The 21,156-nt window shown below is 41.0% G+C and overlaps 1 protein-coding gene and 1 long non-coding RNA gene across 5 annotated transcripts in view; one reads left to right on the top strand and one right to left on the bottom strand.

Moving 5' to 3' along the window:
* The window catches only part of TTC28 (tetratricopeptide repeat domain 28), a 652,388-nt gene that overhangs the window by 343,462 nt on the left and 287,770 nt on the right, over positions 1-21,156 (top strand). The gene's annotated exons all lie outside the window — the stretch shown is intronic.
* On the bottom strand, positions 1,983-14,081 carry LOC130281883 (uncharacterized). Its single transcript, XR_008846148.1, has 3 exons — positions 13,959-14,081; positions 2,653-2,757; positions 1,983-2,046 (listed from the first exon to the last, which is right to left on the bottom strand). It is a non-coding gene; the product is annotated as an uncharacterized LOC130281883 (long non-coding RNA).

Below are 21,156 nucleotides of genomic sequence, written 5' to 3'. Positions count from 1 at the left end.
GGCCTCCGGTGTGCGTCCCCTGCATCGTTGCTATGCGCTGCGAGATGCAATGACGTCACTCATCATTGCGCTGTGCAGTGCATAGCAACGACTCATGGGACGCACACCGGAGGCCTGAAGCAGCGCGGACCCGACCCAGGCAACAGGTAATTATACAGCCGGGGATGGGGGAGGCAACTTGGCAGCGGCGCCGCTTCTCTCCCCCTGGCTATCGGCGCCGGCACCGATAGTCAGGGGGAGAGAATGGGCAGTGGCACCAATAGCCAGGGGGAGAGAAGGGCCGGCAGCAGGGCTCTAGACCCCAGGAAAGGCAGGGTGAGAGAAGCGGGCAGCGACGGCCCCTCTCCCCCTGCCTTTCCTGGGGGTGTATCGGGGTGTACGCATGCACACACACGCACCCTCATTTTACCAAGGATATTTGGGTAAAAAACTTTTTTTTACCCAAATTTCCTTGGTAAAATGAGGGTGCGTGTTATAGGCCGGTGAGTGGTATACCCCGATAAATACGGTATTCCCCTCACCCGACCCATGACGTACCGGTACATCATGGGTTGGAAAGGGGTTCAAAATCTTCTTGGGTTGGCAATTTGTGAAGGACCCATTGTGGGATCGGCCCTGCAGTATAATTCTGAGCTGGATGCTAAGGCTTGGTTTACCTAGCGGCCACAGTGAAATGAAGGAAATAGGCACTGCCTGTTGTAGAACATTAATATTACCCTAATAATAAGTCACAGGGTAAAATGAGTGACTGAAGTGTAGATGTAGATCTACCTTTTCCTGTATGACATGAATATTGAGATGATCCAGCGCTTGAAGAAACTTCAGCTTTATTGGTAAATCCTCTTAAAAACAGCATGGAACAACTTCACAACTTCACAAAGTCTGACATATCTTGATGCGCTTCGAGCACATGTGCTCTTTGTCTCTTCTTTTGAAACAAGTCAAGATGTCAGACTTTATGAAGTTCTTCCATGCTGTTTTTAAGAGAATTTACCAATAAAGCTGAAGTTTCTTCAAGTGCTGGATCATCTTGTTATTTATTCATTGGTTGAACACGGAGGGTCTGAGTGTGGATCCGTGCATGAGATACAACAGGTGAGCTGGACTTTCTTCATTTTTTCCTGCTTGATGACTTGAATACTGCCACACACTGTGCCCCTGAATATAATACTTCTACACACTGTGCCCCTGAATATAATACTGCTACACACTGTTCCCCTGAATATAATACTGCTACACACTGTGCCGCTGAATATAATACTGCTACACACAGTGCCCCTGGTATATTACTTTCAAACACTATGCCCCTGAAAATATTTCTTCCACACACCCTGCCCATGGTATAATACTGACACAGACTGTGTCCCTGGTATATTACTGCCACATACTGTGCCCCTGAATATATTACTGTCATACACTGCCCCTGAGTATATATCTGCTACACAATGTGCCTCTGGTGTAATACTACCACACACTTTGCCCCTAAATATAATGTTGCCAAAAACTGTGCCCTGTAATGAATAATTGTACCTCTGTGTCCCTCAATGAATGCCCCCGAATGATCTTTGCCACTATGCCCCCACATAACTGTGCCACTGTGCCCCCCATGAACTGTGCTACCATGCCCCCTATGAACTGTGCCACCATGCCACCACATGAACTGTACTGCTGTGCCCCCATGAACTGTGCCACTATGCCCCCATATGTACTATGCACTTTCCTGTGACTTTCCAGCTGTTGTGGACCGTGGCTGGCTAGTTTAGTACTTTCTTTATGCACATTTGAAAATAGCCATTTACAGAGAATACAATTCACTCATAATGTAAAGCAAAAAGGACCCAAGAAAAAAATAAAAACATTTTTGAATAGGCATAAAAATTACAGGCAGGTACTACTGCAAGTGATATCAACATACACTCTTAGTCATAGTCTCAAAGGTGAGCTTCACTTGTATATTCTTCATTCATAACAATTTAATATGTGGATTTTTAGAGGGAATCTTTATTTATTAAAAACATTGATCCTGATTTCTGTCTGTAATAATTCCTGTAAGAAAACAGAATTTTGAAACTTTTAATGCCATAAAATCCCTAAATGCTATATGCCGCAGTGTACATAATTGTTTACTACGATAAGTACTCTAGATAAATGTTGCTTCTGTAAAGGATCTGCTAAAATACTTTACAGACACAACTCCTGTTATGTAACATATAAATGCACAGTGTTTATATGCATTGTAATTTGGTTAGTATAATGCCTTTTATATATAATAGCCATCAAAGCCGCAGCATGTTTGGAAGTACAACTGCAGACATAATAATCTTTACTTAGCATCCGCACTCATAGCGGGGGAAAAAAACAGACATTAAGTGGGGATTTTCCAAATGGCTAAACAATGTGTGATACAATAAAAGTTTAATACTTTCAGATGTTCTGATACAATAGACTGCAACATCCTAACCAGACATGATAGCGTAATTGATCCATAACTAATGTTAATCCTAATTTAGGGAGACAGTAAGTGATTTGACGAACGAGAGAATGTTTTCAACACGTTTTCGACTTGGTGGTAAATTGTCAGCTTGATAAATGGAAATTTGGGGTAAGCTGCCTGTGTCAATGTACAAGAACTACAAGTGATAATTCACTCACGGAAAATGCTGCCTCCATCAAAAGATTTCTTTAGTTTTGCAGCAACACGCTTTATATTCTTTTTATCACCTATATCTCTCCCAAACGCTTCAGTTTGTGGGCTACCTATATAGTACAGAGAACACAGTTCAGTACAGTACAGTTTCTGATTTTTATTTTTACTTCATTACTATTTTAATGCAATATGTAGCATAACCACTGGCATCATCACATTATAGATGTAGATAAAGTGTACCTGTCTTTTGCAAAAATAAAAAATAAAAATTATATGATGTAGAAAATAACATTATGGCCCAGATTTATCAAAAAATGTCTATGGTAGAGTTATTTTCCCACGTTTATTTGGGTGGTTGGTTTGACTAGCGTGCATCTAATTTATCAAGAAAGTGAAGCGGGATGATGAATTTTGCGCAGCGTGGGAAAAGCTCTACCACTTACACTTTTTCTAGACGCTTGTGAGGGAGGGAAGTAGACACTTTCCCGGGTCCTGAATTTGGAAGGTTAGGTGTTTTTACTTACTTTCACAGAGCTGCGGGGATATTTTTACTTGCATTTGAGACACCACAATCACATTTGATTGCACCGTCTAAGGGGTTAAAGCCGGGCATCACCGTGATCGGTGATGTCTGGCATTAGAGAGATGTCCTGATGTCATATAGCTGCCAGGACCACCCAGCTTTGACCCGCACTCAGCTCCTGAGCGCGTGTCATAGAAGGGGAGTGGGACGCTGTCGTCCACAAGGGGTTAGAGGTTGAATTGTGGAAGGTATAAATTATTCTCACACCTACTGGTAGGTGGTGTAGCTTTGTGCCTAAAAAAGTACCTTTGCACACAAAATAACGACTTTTGACAAAAGTCGCAAATGATAAATACGTGACCACTGCATTGTCAAAAAGAAAAAAGTTCTATGGGTAGGCAAAAAGAGTAAAACTGTCTATATCAAAAGACGTATATAAGTCGCTAAATATGTTGCTTGCGCCTGAACTGCGCCAAAGCATAAACAAAAAAATGCTCTAAAGGCAATGATAAATCTCCTCCTATATGTATATTTGTAATATACCTAGGTTAAAAAATGTGTATATTTTTGTCCTTGCAGCTATTGCCTGTGTGCAGTTAGGACAAGCAGGGCTCTGTGCAGTCAGCACAAGTGGAGCTCTGTACACTGAGGACAAGCAGGGCTCTGTACACTGAGGACAAGCAGGGCTCTGTACACTGATGACAAGCAGGGCTCTGTGTAGTGAGGACAAGCGGGGCTCTGTGCAGTGAGGACAAGCAGGGCTCTGTGCAGTGAGGACAAGCAGGGCTCTGTGCAGTGAGGACAAGCACGGCTCTGTGCAGTGAGGACAAGCAGGGCTCTGTGCAGTGAGGACAAGCAGGGCTCTGTAGACTGAAGACAAGCAGGGCTCTGTGCAGTGAGGACAAGCAGGGCTCTGTGCAGTGAGGACAAGCAGGGCTCTGTATACTGAGGACAAGCAGGGCTCTGTGCAGTGAGGTCAAGCAGGCCTCTGTGCACTGAGAAGATGCAGGGCTCTGTGCACTGAGGACAAGCAGGGCTCTGTACAGTGAGGGCAAGCAGGGCTCTATACACTGAGGACAAGCAGGGCTCTGTACACTGAGGATAAGCAGGGGTCTGTGCACTGAGGAGAAGCAGGGCTCTATAGACTGAGGATAAGCAGGGCTCTGTATACTGAGGACAAGCAGGGCTTTGTGCACTGAGGACAAGCAGGCCTCTGTGCACTGAGGACATGCGGGGCTCTGTGCACTGAGGACAAGCAGGGCTTAGTGCAGTGAGGACAAGGAGGACTCTGTACACTGAGGACAAGCAGGGCTCTGTGCAGTGAGGACAAGCAGGGCTCTGTACACTGAGCAGTGAGGCTCTGTGACATACCCCCGGATTATGCAGCAGACTGCGTGACAAGCCAGAAGCCTGCACAGAGCCTTGCTTGTACTGCCCTCACTTACTATATTTGGACTCCTCATAGAGGCACACAGGCAGTAGATGCAGGGACAGCATTATTTCTCCCAAATATATACACATTTTTTATCCAATGTATATTACAAATATGCATGTATCGGTATTATCTACATTATATTAAAAAAACTTCTAATGACAGGTACACTTTAAATCAGTATCACACATAGCAATACGGTCAGGCCAGCTCTACGTAAGCATTTTATGGGTGCATTTTCTAGTTGTTGTTTTTTTGTCTTAAACTCACAGCAACATGGATCTTTATGATCTGTGGCCAGATTTATTAACCTGTTGGAGACCAAAACTGGTGTGATTGGTTGTTACAGAGAAATCAGACAGATGTTGTTTCTAACCGGTTGATAAATCTGGGCCTGTGAGTTTTGGTCAACTTTCAGGTGAGCCAGGACAATCGACCATAATACATGTACAACCCCTATAGTAATGGAAAAGCGGTGGTCTATGCTGCAGCAATATTTCCCCTAGAACTGACTTCTTGGTTTTGCTTGGCTTCACACATTCATGCAATTTACATCGATTTAACTTTTAGAATTAGTGCCGATAGTATTAGCTTTTATATGAACTTTTATAGATTTTCAGCTGCAGAAAATGTAAGGATTTCTGCTCTCTGCTTTCTACATCTGGCAAGAAAGGTAACACATCTTAGGTCGTCAGAAACAAAACAAAAAGGTAAGAGACTACTTCAAGAATGTAACATCAAGCTACTTATAAAATGGCAATACACACAGACTTAAAGGGGTTATCCAGGAATAGAAAAACAGAGCTAATTTCTTTCAAAAACTGCTCTCCATCTGTCTCCAGGTTGGGTGTGGTTCTGCAGCTCAGTTCCATTGAAGTGAATGGAGCCAAGCTTTCAAACCACACTCAAACTGGAGACAGACGTGCAGCTGTTTTTGAAATCATCTCTATTTTTCTGTTCCTGGATAATCCCATTAAAAACACCTGTAAGTCTATGATCACAACTGCACGAGAACCTGGAACCTTCATCAACGATTCCAGGCATGTAGCTGTATTTTTCTCATCACAACAATGGACACAATGACAAAAATAATGGGGTCCATTGGGTGTTGCTGTTATATGTCATGATTTCTGTCTTAAAGGGGTTCTCTGGTGGAAAACTATTTTTTTTTAAATCAACTGGTGCCAGAAAGTTTAACAGATTTGTAAATAACTTCTATTTAAAAATATTAATCTTTCCAGTACTTATCAGCTGCTGTATGCTCCACAGGAAGTTATTTTCTTTTTTAATTTCTTTTCGGTCTGACCACAGTGCTCTCTGCTGATACCTCGGTCCATTTCAGGAACCATCCAGAACAGGAGAAAATCCCCATAGCAAACCTTTCCTGCTATGGACAGTTCCTGACACGGACAGAGGTGTCAGCAGAGAGCAATGTGGTCAGACAGAAAAGAAATTAAAAAAGAAAATAACTTCCTGTGGAGCATACAGCAGCTGATAAGTACTGGAAGGATTAATACTTTTAAATAGAATAATTTACAAATCTGTTTAACTTTCTGGCTCCAGTTGATTTACAAAAAAATAAATATTTTCCACCGGAGTACCCCAATAAAGGGAAACCAAGGTTCAAGTGTAAGATCCTGACATGTCTATGTTTTACCACAATTTAAAACAAGCTTACAACAAAGAAGGGCATAGAATGTTAAAGTGTTACTAAAGACACATAGTATGTTGTTGCAGGCACATCCTTTCAAAGAGGCTTAAATTGCCGCTGTAAGGAGTACTACCAATATTTTTAAAATAAAGCGTAATCTTTTTCTAGCAGACTTGCAGACACACAAGAGGCTCATTTTGATGTATTTTTTTCATTAACTTGCATGTACAAAGGTAAATTTGTCAGGATCACAAAGGTCCCTGGTGTTGACAATGGCACGACTTAGTCCCTGAAGTGGTTTCGGTGAGATAATGACAAAACAAGAAGAAAATGAGGTATTGTAAAATTAATTGCTTTAGGAATCACTTGGAAGCAATGAAATGTCACCAAGTACTTTTATATAATTCTCTGTCTAACCTGACCACTCCATTCCTAGCTGATGTTCGGTCATTTAGGGTCATTAAAACTAAAGGATAAGCTACTTTAATCTAGAAAATAATAACATTCAGAAATGTGTAAACTGTAGAAAGTTTTAAGAAAATAAGAAAACTGAAGATAAAGTCATTAAGGGGAGGACATTGTGTTCTTTGAGTTCGAGATTTTCTGATAATTCAACCTGTAAATGAAATTGCAGTTAGACAGTCTGAGCTTAAATGACTGATGTAATAGAGAATTATAGCTAACAGAGAGGTATGTAACAAGGTTACAGGCAGTGTCAGATATCCTAGCTGTCGGAATTCCTGACAAGACATAGCTTTATCTAAGCAAGGGTGGATTTTTTGCAGAATTTTGGTTACAGAATCCACATCAAATTGTGTAAAGAAAGTACAGTATAATGCCAGTGAATGGGGTTTAACAAGGCCATTTCACTCACAGTGGAGAACGTCCACCACCGATAGGAGGCATGCTGAGAATTTTCAAATTCACAGTATGGCCTTAGGTGTTGCGGCAATGCTATAAATCTTCACCATGAATATAATTTTTTACAGTTTAATGAATAGCATCCAAGATAAAAATATGTAGAAATCAACAACAAAATGTGCATATAACACATGTAGATGTCATTGTAAAAAAAAACAAAAAGAAAATAGCCAGCACAACTACCTAAAACACGGGTGCATGCTGCTGTGGCAAATACAGAGTATACAAAAAGGAGATTGCAGCAGCATACTTGGTCAAAAATGGAGGCTCTTAGCACACTTTTAGATCAAAACGTGTCTCCCCATCAACCACGCGGAGGTGGCCTCATTTCGGATGGGACCCTAACACGCATTCTGAGCCTAACACTCATAACACTCACCACTTGCTGGGCATATAGCCTCTAACTGGGTGACATGCTGGATCCATTGTCAATTTAAATTAAAATACCTCCTTAAGGCACCCTCTGTAGCCGTGCACCCCTCCCCATTTTCACACGAGGTATTTAAATTTAAATTGATAATGGATCCAGCATGTCAACCAGTCAGAGGCTGTATGTTAGAATGTGTGTTAGGGTCCCATCCGAAATGAGGCCACCTCTGCGTGGTGGATGGGGGGGACACGTTTTGATCAAAAAGTACGCTAAGAGCTTCCATTTTTTGACCAAGTGTGCTGCTGCAATTTTCTTTTTTTGTATAGATTTTATTGTAGATTTTTAGTGAAGTCTTAAATGGGCACTGTCAGATCCAAAAACCTTTTATGGGTTGTTACTGATGAAAAATAAAGACCTTTTGTCATATGGTTCTATAAAAATGTTGAATATTTAAAGGGGTACTCCGGTGCTTAGACATCTTATCCCCTATCCAAAGGATAGGGGATAAGATGCCTGATCGCGGGAGTCCCGCCGCTGGGGACCCCCATGATGTTGCTTGCGGCACCCCATTTGTAATCAGTCCCCGGAGCGTGTTGGCTCCGGGTCTAATTACCGGCGACCACAGGGCCGACGGCGTGTGACGTCACGCCTCCGCCCCCGTGTGACATCACGCTCCGCCCCTCAATGCAAGTCTATGGGAGGGGGCGTGATAGCTGTCATGCCCCCTCCCATAGACTTGCATTGAGAGGCGGAGCGTGAGGTCACACGGGGGCCAAGGTGGGACATCACACGCCGCTGGCCCCGTGATCGACAGTAATCAGACACGCGAACACGCTCCGGGGACTGATTACAAACGGGGTGCCGCGTGCAACATCACGGGGATCCCCAGCGGCGGGACTCCCGCGATCAGGCATCTTATCCCCTATCCTTTGGATAGGGGATAAGATATCTAAGCAATGGAGAACCCCTTTAATAAAAATAACGGCTCCTGAAAATCCCACCACTAGGGGTCACCATACCTGCTGGGACACTTAACCAGTCCTGCCGCAGGGATGTTCATGAGCCAGGGGACAAGGCTGCTTGAGCAGGCGCACCAATCACCTCCCACAATTACATGGAAGGGTTATGTCCCCTTCCCCTGAGAGAATTTCTAACACTGTGAGCTAATGAAAAGAGGTATTTTTTATATTAAATATAGGTGTTGGAGGTCTAAAAATTTCATTTATATGGTCAGGATTAGGTACTAAGTAAAATATTAATAATTTTTTTTATTTTTGTGGGATCTGACAAGTATGTTTTAAGACTGTTCTACTTAATTTTTTTTAAAATGGTGAATATAGCCTTGGAAGAAACAATTCAAGCTCACCTGTACCAGCCTATTAGCAGATGCATTGAAGTGTAGGGCAGTCATATGCTGGACTTTTTTTCTTATCTAAGCAAGGTTTCAAAATTGCTTACACCACAACTTTTGCAAAATACTGGCAACAAGGCTAACTAATCTCCCCAGTCACACTGATTCTCAGATAAACAGTTAGTTGTCATGTAATACATGTGATGACAGAGCAGTTCTCCTTTCTCACTCATAGATGGAGATCCTTGAGTGGAGGAATAACCTTGGGCGTATGGACATCGCTTGTCATAGTGTAACAATCTGCTTAATTTTTTTCATAAATCAACACAATGTTCCTAAGACTATTTTTCTAGTGAATGACAATTCCTTACAGTACTCTTTACCCACAGACATTCCTGAATGAAAATAAGGATAATTTAGCAAAGAACTGTTCACAAATACTCCAGATGAAGTTAATCTCTTCTCTTACATAAATCCAGGCAAGCATAAAAAGATGGTTTACCATAAATTTTACCCATTTAGACTTACTATATCATCCTTTATTAGGCTTCTTTCACACTGCTGTTGCCGTTGAGAATGGATGTCAAACTCTTTTTTTTTTTTTTATTTGATGGCCGACATTTTGACGGGGCACAATATGCAACAGCAGGTCCTGATGGACCCCATTATAGTCAATGGGGTTCGTCGGGCACCGCTGTTTTTTAGCAGAAGAAAAAAGATGGCGCAAGCAGTATTTTTTCTCCTGCTCTTCTCCCCGCTCTTGACCTCTCTACTAAGATTTGTGTTTATGAGGTCAAGGAGGACTACCTTTAACATAGCTGTGGTAGAAATAGAGAAATTTCTCGCCCAATGTGATCTCCCAAAAGTAAAAGAGGAGGATAGAAGAATACTAAACAAGGAGATTAACCTGAGTGACATTCAAGAGGCACTTAAATCCTGCCCCAGGAGTTCAGCTCCCGGGTAAGATGGTTTTACTTTTGATATGTATAAAAAAATTTAAGGAAGCATTGATGCCCTTTTTAATGGAGATCCTTAATGAATCCTTGAAGAGAGGGAGCTTGTCTCCCTCAATGTCCGAAGCTATAGTAATTTTAATTCCTAATAAAGGGGGCAACAAGAATGTGATGGGAATTTTTCAGCCAATATCCCTACTTAACACAGATTATAAACTGTTTGCAAAAATCTGGGCAGTAAGATTAAATCCGATAATAGGAGGGATTATTTGGGAGGAGCAGAAAGGTTTCTTAAAAGGGAGGAATATGTTTGGGAATATACACAGGGTTTTTCTTAATATCCATACACTGGGTGAGGACCCCCGCTCCATCCTGTCCCTTGACGCAAATAAAGCGTTTGACAGGGTGGAGTGGGAATTCCTTTATAAGGTGGTGGAATTTTTTGATTTAGGTGCTCTATTTGCAAGCAATTAGGACCATATATTTGGGCCAAAGTCAAGAATAAATATAAATGGGAAATTGTCAAAAAATATATTATTAAGGAGAGGTACAAGGCAAGGGTGTCCCTTATCACCAGCAGTATTTGCATTGTTTATAGAACCCTTGGCTAATAGGGTTATAAAAACTGATGTTTTTAAGGGTTTGGGATTCAAGGGGATAAAGAAAAAATATTAATGTACGCGGATGATGTAATTCTGTTTATTAAAAACTCAAAAGAGAAAATACCATTGGTAACACAACTGGTAGAAGAATTTGGTGTATTTTCAGGAATGTAAATAAATTGGAAAAAGTCAGGACTCCTTCAATTAGACAAGGAAATTCAGATACCTATTGGTTCCAAAAATTTTTGAAGCCTGATGACTATATAGAGTATTTATGGATTAGAATCTCAAGGAACATTGGGGAATATGAGAAGTTAAATTTGGACCCCCTACTGGAAAAAATAGCAAGAAAAGTTAATTCTTGGACTAAATTAGGATTAAATATGGCTGATAGGATAGGTTTAATTAAAATGGTAATACTTCCAATGACCCTACATTATTTGAGAGCAGCACCGGTATGGGTAAAAAATAAATAAAGGCATGGAAAATAAATGAAATTCACTTATTTAGGGGCAAACAAGGTAAGAATTTATTTGTATAATTTGATATAACCAATTGAAGGATGGAGGTTAGGTATTCCATACTTCATACATTATTTTGTGGGTGCACAGTTGATTTTTGTTATACAAGAGCAAAAGGTGTTAAAACTATTCTTTAATAAGAAAGGATTAAATTGTAAATCAATTTGGGAATTGTTAGAAAGTGGTAGGTTAAGAAGTAAAACACTGGATAAGTTACCAGTAATGACACTTGTAAGTCAGATATGGCGGAAAATGAGGGAAATTATAGGGATCACAGGAAGTATTTGGTGTACGCCAATTTGGGTTAATGATAATTTCCCAGAAATAAAAAAGATCGCAGAATATATTAACTGGGAACAAAAGGGAATAAATGTGGTGCAACATATATGTCAAGATAGGTAAATAAAAAATTGGCTTTATTTATGTGATAAATTTAAGTTAAACAGTGGAAATTATTTTGGATATTTACAGCTGAGGGATGCAATTAGAAAGGAAAAAGAGAAAGAAAGTTTAAAAGTAGGAACACATCAACTTATTGAATTTATTAGAGTGGCACATGGGCAGGAGAAAAGGTTATTAGATACAATTTATAAGATGATGGTTGGAAATATATGGGGGAAGGTACTGAATAGATTAGGAGGGGCAAGGGATGTAGGTGGAATAATGGAAGAAGAATGGAAGTTGTCATTAATGAACATTAGAAAGGCTACAATTAATATGAATAATAGAATATCCTTTTTAATGTTAGCTTACCGTGTACAATACTCAACCAATTTTTTATTCAGGGTTAATGCTAGGAAGGACTCATCATGCCCTAAATGTAGTTTGGAAGAAGCCAGTTGGTAACACATGGTATGGAACTGTTCTCGGATTCAACGAAACATTTTTGAGATAATTGAAAAAAAATTTCATGCAGAGTTGGATTTTGAACCTAAAACAGCTATGTGGGCATTACCTCTACAGAGAACTAAACATAAAGGTATGGTTATTAAAGTATTGGGTTTCGCTAAAATAATCATCCTGAGAAAATGGATGTCCCTGGAATCCCCAAGAAAAGAGGAGTGGGTGGAACTCATTAATAGGGTAATGCAGTATGAGGATATACTATAGAAATACTAAACAACTGAGTAAAATAGAAAGTAATTGGGCATACTAGTCTGTGTAAAAGTATGTGCCAGGCTGACGTGGGTACGGGAGGGAGAAGGATTGGAGGGGAGGGGGAAGGGGATGGGTTGTTTGGATTTTTTGCATTTTTGTATGTTTTTGTATTGGAAAATAATAAAAACTTTTTAAATTAAAAAAACATAGCCTAGGTCATGTGACCCTTCACAACAAAAAGATGCCTATTCTTTTTAATTGGATCAAAAATTCTGCTATACCTTATGGATTCTGGTGTAGCTTGGGTCTATTATCCTGCTAGGGCCTAGGCACAATAGAGAACCCCACTTTCTTTCTTCACAAAATGGTAAAATTCCATAGTAGTAATGAGCGTGAATATTCGAAATGCAAATTTTTACCGCGCATATCGGCAAATATTTAGAATATAGTGATCTATATTCGTAATGACGAATATTCATGTTTTTTTGTGCAAATTTTTGTATGCTAATTTATGCAAATTCATGCAAATATCGGTACTTCCAGACTGGACACTGATCCCTCCCTTCTTTTAGGTGCACTATGCAAATTTCATAACAAATTTTCACATTGAAAAAAAAAAGAGAATGAATATAGCGAATATGCGAATTTCACGAACATAGGGTGAATATTCGTCCATATATTTGCAAAATATCACAAATTCGAATATGGCCCCTGCCGCTCATGCTATTCCATAGCATCTTAAAATCAAAGATTAAAGAAAAGGCAGTAACACACATGAAACCAGCATATTACATGGGATACATTTTTGTCTTCATTTACTCCATTGCACCAATTCATATACTCAGCAGAATTTGATGGACTTGTGTGTTTAATTTCATTTTAGCTACCACTGATTTGCGCAAATTAAAATAATAAACTAAGAAATGTATACAGAGGCCTAGCAGAAAATCCATGTGCTATTGCCATGTTTCCAGCCACCACGCACTGTGTTTATACTTTATATTTTACATTTAGTTGCTTGGGATCTGAGCCAAAGGAAAATGTTGGCAAGTATGGAGGAGGTCTAGTAGAAGTAAGCACTCTTGTGTATTCATTTAATTATAGAATGCATAGAAAACAGAGCGTCAGAATAGAAAACAAATTTCAGGCTTGTAGGAACTGTGAGTTTCCCATTTTCTTTGTTCCAAAAATTGGAATATAAAGAATGTACAAGACCTGAGTTAACATTACAAATGAATAAGGCTTCATAACTAATACATTTCCATGTAGTGAATGAGCAATGATTGCTGGATAACTAGACCAGCCTAAGCATGGCAGGCTTAGATGCCTCTTTTTGTTTCTTGATATCTAACATTTAAAAAACAAAATGTACATCGTCCTTTATCTGCCACGCTGAGAGTGGCTCAAGTTTCCATGGATTTGAGCCTTCCATGTATTATTTCCTAGTTGGCTATTGACAATTTAATGGTTGTTCAAGCTTATTCTCCTGCCAGATCTGATATTGAGCATGAAAAGAGGCACACTAGGTGGTTGGGTTGCCAAGGCAACCCTCCAAAACCCAGCAAGTAACATGCACAAGTCCCGTTTTCTATATTGGGAGATTATGCCCAGACAAATCTTTTCACATATTAGAAGGTGAGGGCTCCTTCTGAGCTCCACAATTTAAAGGAAATTTCCCATTTACACTTTAGTAATACATACGTTTTATGCTCCCTCTTTACTAGGAAAAAGCCTATATAGTTCTGGGCCTTTAGTTAGCGACAGAGACCACCAAGCCCCAACAAGCATGTGACACTGCTGGACCTCTTGAAACTGGTGGTGCTTCTTATTTAACTACAAATGGGTTTATGTCATGTCCGCTCCCAATGCCACTGGAGACTGGAACTTACAGGATGTTACTAAGCTGGACGCCAACAATATGCACTAAACCAGTGGTCAGCAAACACTATCCCAGTGAACCTCTGGGTTCTGTAAACTACAGCATATTTCAAAAAGAATGACCCAATTTAAACACTTTGTTGCTGAGTTGTCCATAGCAACCAATCAGATTGCTTCTTTAATTTTTGAAAACGCCACTGAAAAATGAAAGAAGCAATCTGATTGGTTGCTATGGGCAACTCAGCAACTTTTCCTCTGGACAGGTTTTGATAAATCTCCCCCTTAATATTTTCAAAACCTTAAACATTCAGCAACTTACAGGTGTGTAGATTAAATGGGTGTGGCCTAAAGTTTTACATAATTGCCGCCAGATGTCAATCCGAGCGTTGAATGTACAAGATAAAAGCAGGATATCAGCAGTAGTATCAATTGAACAGGACACATTGCATTAAGTTTGGGATGAATTCAGCTATCACATAGATGTCATCTGTGCGGCTAGTGGAGGGCACAAAGAACATTTGTAACAACCTACCTTAAACTATGATTTTGTGAGTATTTTGTGCTTTTTTTTTGTTTGTGTACTACATTCCCTTTATCGATATATAGCTGTTTGAAATTGGGTCATTCTTTTTGAAACATGCTGTATAATACACATGCTCAGTTCAAGGTAATCTTTAAAGGGGTACTCCACTGCTAGACATCTAATCCCCTATCAAAAAGATAAGGAATAAGATGTCTGATTGTAGGGGTTCCACTGCTGGGGCCCTGCACGATCTCCCGTAGCACCTGGCATTCTAAACAAATGCTGGCAGTGGTCGTGACGTCACGGTCACGCCTTATCATGACGTCATGCCATGCCCCCTCTATTCATGTCTATGGCAGGGGTGTGGCGGCTGACACACCCCCTCCCATAAACATGAATGGAGGGGTGTGGTATGATGTCACGAGGGGGCGTGGCCGTGACATCACGATCAGGGCCTCTGGCTCCGAGCGTCCTGAAAAAAATGTTCAGAACGGTGGAGCACCGGAGTACCCCTTTAAAAGAGAACCTGTCAAGAGCTTTATTCTGTCAGATTCACAGGCAGCATGAAACAGACGCAATCCTCATTACAACGAGTTATGATTTAAATCTGAAATGCTGCGTAGTTTCAGAAAAAATATAGTTTAAAGACAAGTCAGGATGAAAAGTCAAGGACTCAAAACAACTGTACACTAGGGAGCGGAGAAATAAACCATCCCTAGATACTTCCATACCATTTACTACTGGGTGTGAGAACTGGGTGTACCACTGTATTAAAATCTATACCATTCTTGTAGTCTTTCCGATAACTGAGCTTTTTATAATGAGACTTTGGCAACACATGAAGACCAAGATCATGGTCCATAGTGAGAAAAACATAAAAACACTTTTATTATCCAATTGACTACCATCACTAAGAAATATTATTTTACACTGAGGAAATTAAATCTCATTTACAGAGAAATATTGTATTTTTTTCCCACTTCATCTTCTTCTTTATACAGCCTTCGGAAGCAGGAGGTCACCTTCAGGTTCAGAAATTATTACCTGCCAGTGGCAAGCGTAAAGATGTCTGCCAGCCCAGTAATAAGTAGAATTCGGAATGTCACCGCAATATTTTATTTATTGTCTGGACCATACATTTTACATGGCCTTGTGTTCTATAAGAATTCTGGGATTAGAATGCAAGGCTCCCACCTCTACTGAATTCTGTATATAGTTAGTTAATGTTTTGAGGGCTTTTCTTTGGAAATGTATTCAAAGTGTATTTTAGTCCTATTTTTAATATTTTCAGGCTTTCTGCAATTTTTGGGCCACTTTAGTCATCTCATTTGCATAAGCTCAAGTGGAGCAAACTATGAGAACATTTGAGAGCATTTTTGATAAGACATAAAGTAAGCAGTGAGTACGTTCTAATGTCTATGGGTCCTGACAAACAGCCCCTGATATTTGCCATAAAGGGAAACAAAAAAGCAAGTAGAATTTTTTTTCTTGCAAATATCGAATCATATTGGCCCAGATTTATCAATCTGCCTGAAACTAAAACTGTCTGGTTTTCTACTTAGCAACCAATCACAGCTCAGCTTTCATTTTACCAGAGCTTTTTAAGATATGAAAGCTGAGCTGTGATTGGTTGTTATGGACAAAACCAGACAGTTTTGGTTTCAGACAGATTGATAAATCTGGGCCATTGTCTTCAAAGAGGTTTATGGAAACCTTTTAGACCACCCCTCTAAAACAACCTGTGCATTCAAAAATGTACAAATGTACAGACTCCAATTCCAACTTAACATTACCGTATTTTTCGCCCTATAGGACGCTCCGGCATATAAGACGCACCCAATTTTAAATGAGGAAAATCTAGAATACAATGTAAAGTATAGGTCACAGTGATCTTCAACCAGCGGACCTCCAGATGTTGCAAAACTACAACTCCTGGCATGCCCGGACAGCCAACGGGCATGCTAGTTTTGCAATATCTGGAGATCGACAGGTTGAAGACCACTGGTATAGGAGGTAATACTCACGTGTCCCCGCCGCTCCGGACCCGTCACCACTGCCCTGGATGTCGCTCTCGCTGTGTGTCCCCGTCGCTCCGGAACATCTCTGCTGCCCGGTATCCTCGCTCTCCGTCGCCGCCATCACGTCGCTACACATGTCGCTCTTATTGGATGACGGGGTGGCGTGCGCGACGACGACAAAGGAGATCGCCGGCCATGCAGGGGATCCCGGCACGGAGCAGACACCGAGGAGGCAGGTAAGGTCCCTCCCAGTGCAGCCGGGTTACTGTCACTTTCGCTTCAGGCGTGGCGGTCAGCTTTGATCGCTGCGTCTGAAGGGTTAATACAAGGCATCACCGCGATCGGTGATGTCCTGTATTAGCTGCGGGTCCTGGCCGTAGATGGCCACAGGGACCGCCGTGATTGGTGTGTATTTGCTGTATAAGACACACCAACTTTTCTCCCCCAATTTTGGGGAAGAAAAAGTGCGTCTTATACAGCGAAAAATACGGTACATATATACACATGATGGGAATAAAAAGACTGCTACCAATATGCTATAGTATACTAATGAATACTCATTATTATTCATAATTCAGTTATGTAGTAGTTGGAGTTACAGCCAGAGTAAAAAACAGTCATGGAAAAATAGTTGAAATTACAGTTGGAATTTTGGGTTACTGACTACACAGCCCTTTATACTAATAGGTTACTAAAGTTTTTAGTTGTTAGCTAAACTATCATTCTGTTGCCAGCTATATGACTGAGGCGTTAGGTACATAGAACCTGGGGTATTAGAACCCCTAAAACAGATGGGATAAATATTTAGATATATGGCAAGGAGGCATTGAGGAATGTAGTATGCTCTGTGGAGAATCTTGAGAGCTGAAATACCTGCCAGCTACCATTTCTTAGTTTCATGCAGCATTCATAACGACTAAGACATAAAGGTCACAGTGTTGTTAATAAGGTTGATTACGTTCCTTAGATACGGGTGGTGAAAAGTTGTAGATGATAAATATGGTACTAAAAGATTTGCCTTGTAAACCACGCCAACTTTGTTCAACAAACGCGCAGATGGCGCAAACGGCATATGTGCTTGCCAAAAAGCAATATAATAAATGCGTCGAACACAAGTTCTTGGACTACATTGGCCATTTGTGCCATGTATACAGGCGCAAATGCTTTTCTAAATATCCCCCAATGTTTCTTCAGTCTTTTTACTTAAAAGTGCTGGTAAATCTTTGAATTACTGTATGTTAATGTATAGTGATGCACAAAACAATGCAACAGAATGCAGAGATAAACTCTAGTAAAGGCGGGTTCTAGTCAGGGCCGGTGCAAGGATTTTTGTCTACACAAGCGAAGGTGCATTTTGATGCCCCCTCCTCCATCACTGACGTAGCGAGGGTCGGAAGTACCCGGGCAAGGCAAAATGTTGTTCATCTCCCCGCTGGCCTGTGAATGTAAGAGAATTGTGATGCATACAGTGTATGCATCGCCGCTCACCAGGGGCACATGCAGGATTTTATAATAACTCCACACCAGGACGACATATTATTTCTGCAGTGACAAATACTATCATACTGTTATTATATAAAAAGCACTATTCAGAGACCAATAACACCACTATACAAGGGACAAATAATTGTGCAACACTATGACCACCGTATAGTGACTGGATAATACTACCATACTAATACTGAATAAAACCACTACACACAAACCAGTATCACCAATAAAACCACTATACAAGGTACAAATAATTGCACCACATTACCATTTCCACCATATAGTGATATACCAACATACTGATACTGAATAAAACCACTATATGCAGACTAATATCCCCCATACAGTGACCATTAAGTGATGGCTCTACACAGGTGCTGCAGACTTTATAGGTGATTACATGTAGGGACTCACGGGGGGCATCTTTGTGGAGTAGGTAGGTAGATAGCGTTGGTAGGTAGGTAGATGGTACCGACAAGTCGTTTTGATAAGTAGATAGATAGTGAGGATAGATGATAAGTAGATAGTGAGAGTAGATGATAAGTAGATAGACAGTGAAGGTAGATGATTTATTTAAAAAAATAAAAAATTCTCATAGTGTTTTTTGGTTTTTACATTTACGCCATTCACTGTGTGGTTTAATTAACAATTTTTTTTATAATCCAGACATTTACTCACGCAGAGAGATCAAATATGTTTATGTTTATTTTAGTTCACGTTATTTTATTTGAAAAATGGAAAAAGGGCGGTGATTCTACATTTTATTAGCAGAGGGTCTTTTTCACATTTATCGTCAATTTTTAAAATATTTTATTTACTATTTTGTATGCTATAAAGTTATGCTATAGAGCAGTTTTCCAAAACCTAAGGCTCTCTGGCTTTTGCAAAACTACAACTCCCAGCATGTTGCACTATATAGTATTATAGTAAAGGTAATTGTGTAACATGGTCCAGCTGCAATGCCAGAGGCTCATGGAATACTGGAAGTTGAAGCTATTAACTACAACACCCAGCATTCCCTGATACAGCCTATGGCTCTGCAGCTGACCCAAATGAAAACTACAACTCCCAGATTGTTGCACCAGTAAAGTAAAGGTAATAGTACAACATGCTGGGAGTTGTAGTTTTGGGTCAGCGGCAGAGGTATAGTTGTATGAGGGCATGCTGGGTGTTGTAGTAAGTAACTGCAACTTCCAGCATGCCCTGACAAAGCCTATGGCTTTGCATCTGACCCAAAACTACAACTTCCAGCATGTTGCACCATAACCTATACTATACCATTATATAGTGAAAAATGCTGGGAGTTGTAGTTTTGAGTCAGCTGCAAAGACATACGCTTTGTCAGGGCATGCTGGGAGTTGCAGTTACTAACTATAACTCCCAGCATGCCCCAATACATCCTATGGCTCTGGGGCTTAAACAAAAACTTACCTGCATGTCTGCTACCAGGAGCCCAAGAAGAGTCCCAGTGCATCTGTTTAAGGGCTCTTTCGGCATATGCAAGTGAGTAAGTGACCGGCCGGGGGTGGGGGTTTAGGGGGTTATATAGCTGTTATGAGTTCGGGAAGGTTGCTTTAGGGAGGCAGGGGTTGGTTTGTTTTTAGTAGGCCAGTGTTGGTGGGGGAAGTTGTTGGAGGGAGGCTCCTGTCAGTCTTCCCCTGCTCCAATTACTGCTCCTCCAGTCTGTGACCTATGGGCAATAGAAGTAGGTCCCTGGACTGGAGGAGCAGTGGTCGGAGCAGTCAGTGATGTGCCTGCGCGCGCCACCTCCCTCCAGCCTCAAAGCATTTAAAGTGCCACAGCCGACCACAACAGAAGATGGGGACATCTCTGCACCTGAAAAGATCATTCAGGATTCAGGGATATCCCGGTTATACTGCCCAGCGGGAAGCAATGGGAAGGCACAGCCTGTGATCCGAATCCCCTGCCAGTGGCTAGGGATTCGGATTTTACTGCCCCCTAGTGCCAGCGCCCTAAGGCAGCTGCTTTGGCTGCCATAGGCTAACGCCGGCCCTGGTTCTAGTTATAATAGTTAATTACAATGATTCCATAAATTAGTTGATGGAGATGTTTAGATTATTTTGCTGCTTCATTGTAATAATTGCAATTAATTTCGGCTAGCTTGTTCTATTTAAAGCTACATGCATACATTTCTTCACTTCACACATCCCAGGTTTAATTGCTGTCTCCATTGACACAGAGGTTAACCAAATTGTTCTCATGAATTATTCATGGCTTGCACTGATTATTATGGCATAATTTTTTCCACTAAAATACAGACCAACTGGAGCTGAAATATATGCTCTTAGCAGTTTCTGACAGACTCATTTGGAAATTTTCCTGCATGTTTTCCAGATTTTTTGCTCTAATAATCACAATCTTATGGTGAATCACATATTTATGGATGATCCATACATCAGATGATGCATTCCTGTAGAAAGCTCTTTAGGATCTCAATTTGAAGACTCACTTGAGAGTAACATGTAGATGTCCGGCTGATGTATATAATGTAATCTTTTCCTGTAGAACTGTAGATTTCATGCAAATGTGCTGTATAAATAGAAATGGGAATTGTCTGTAAATCAACAGCAAGAAAAATAAAAGTGAGAGAAAAAAAACTGGAAAATTGACACGAGAACTTAAGTACATACCGTATTTTTTGCCCTATAGGACGCACCGGCATATAAGACGCACCCTATTTTAAAGGTGGAAAATCTAGAAAAAAAGATTCTGCACCCAACAGTGATCTTCAACCTGCGGACCTCCAAATGTTGCCAAACTACAACTCCCAGCATGCCCGGACAGCCGTTGGCTGTCCGGGCATGCTGGGAGTTGTAGTTTTGCAACATCTGGAGGTCAGCAGGTTGAAGACAACTGGTATAGGAGGTTATACTCACATGTCCCCACCGCTCCGGACCAGCCACCGCTGCCCTGGATGTCACTCCATCGCTATCGCCGCGTCCCCGTGGTGTCCCCGACGCTCCGGACTTCTTCTTCCCCGGGATCCACGCTCTCCTTCGCCGTCATCACACCGCTACGCATGCCGCTCCTATTGGATGACGGCGTGCGCGATGACGTGATGACGTCGAAGGAGAGCGCAGGGGCTTCCGGCACGGAGCAGACACCAAGGAGGCAGGTAAGGTCCCTCCCGGTGGTCCCGAACAGCCCGACTGAGCA

The sequence above is a fragment of the Hyla sarda genome, chromosome 1 (genome assembly GCF_029499605.1).
Source record: "Hyla sarda isolate aHylSar1 chromosome 1, aHylSar1.hap1, whole genome shotgun sequence".
NCBI classification, from domain to species: Eukaryota; Metazoa; Chordata; class Amphibia; order Anura; family Hylidae; genus Hyla; species Hyla sarda.
This window is presented reverse-complemented; position numbering and strand designations above follow the sequence as displayed.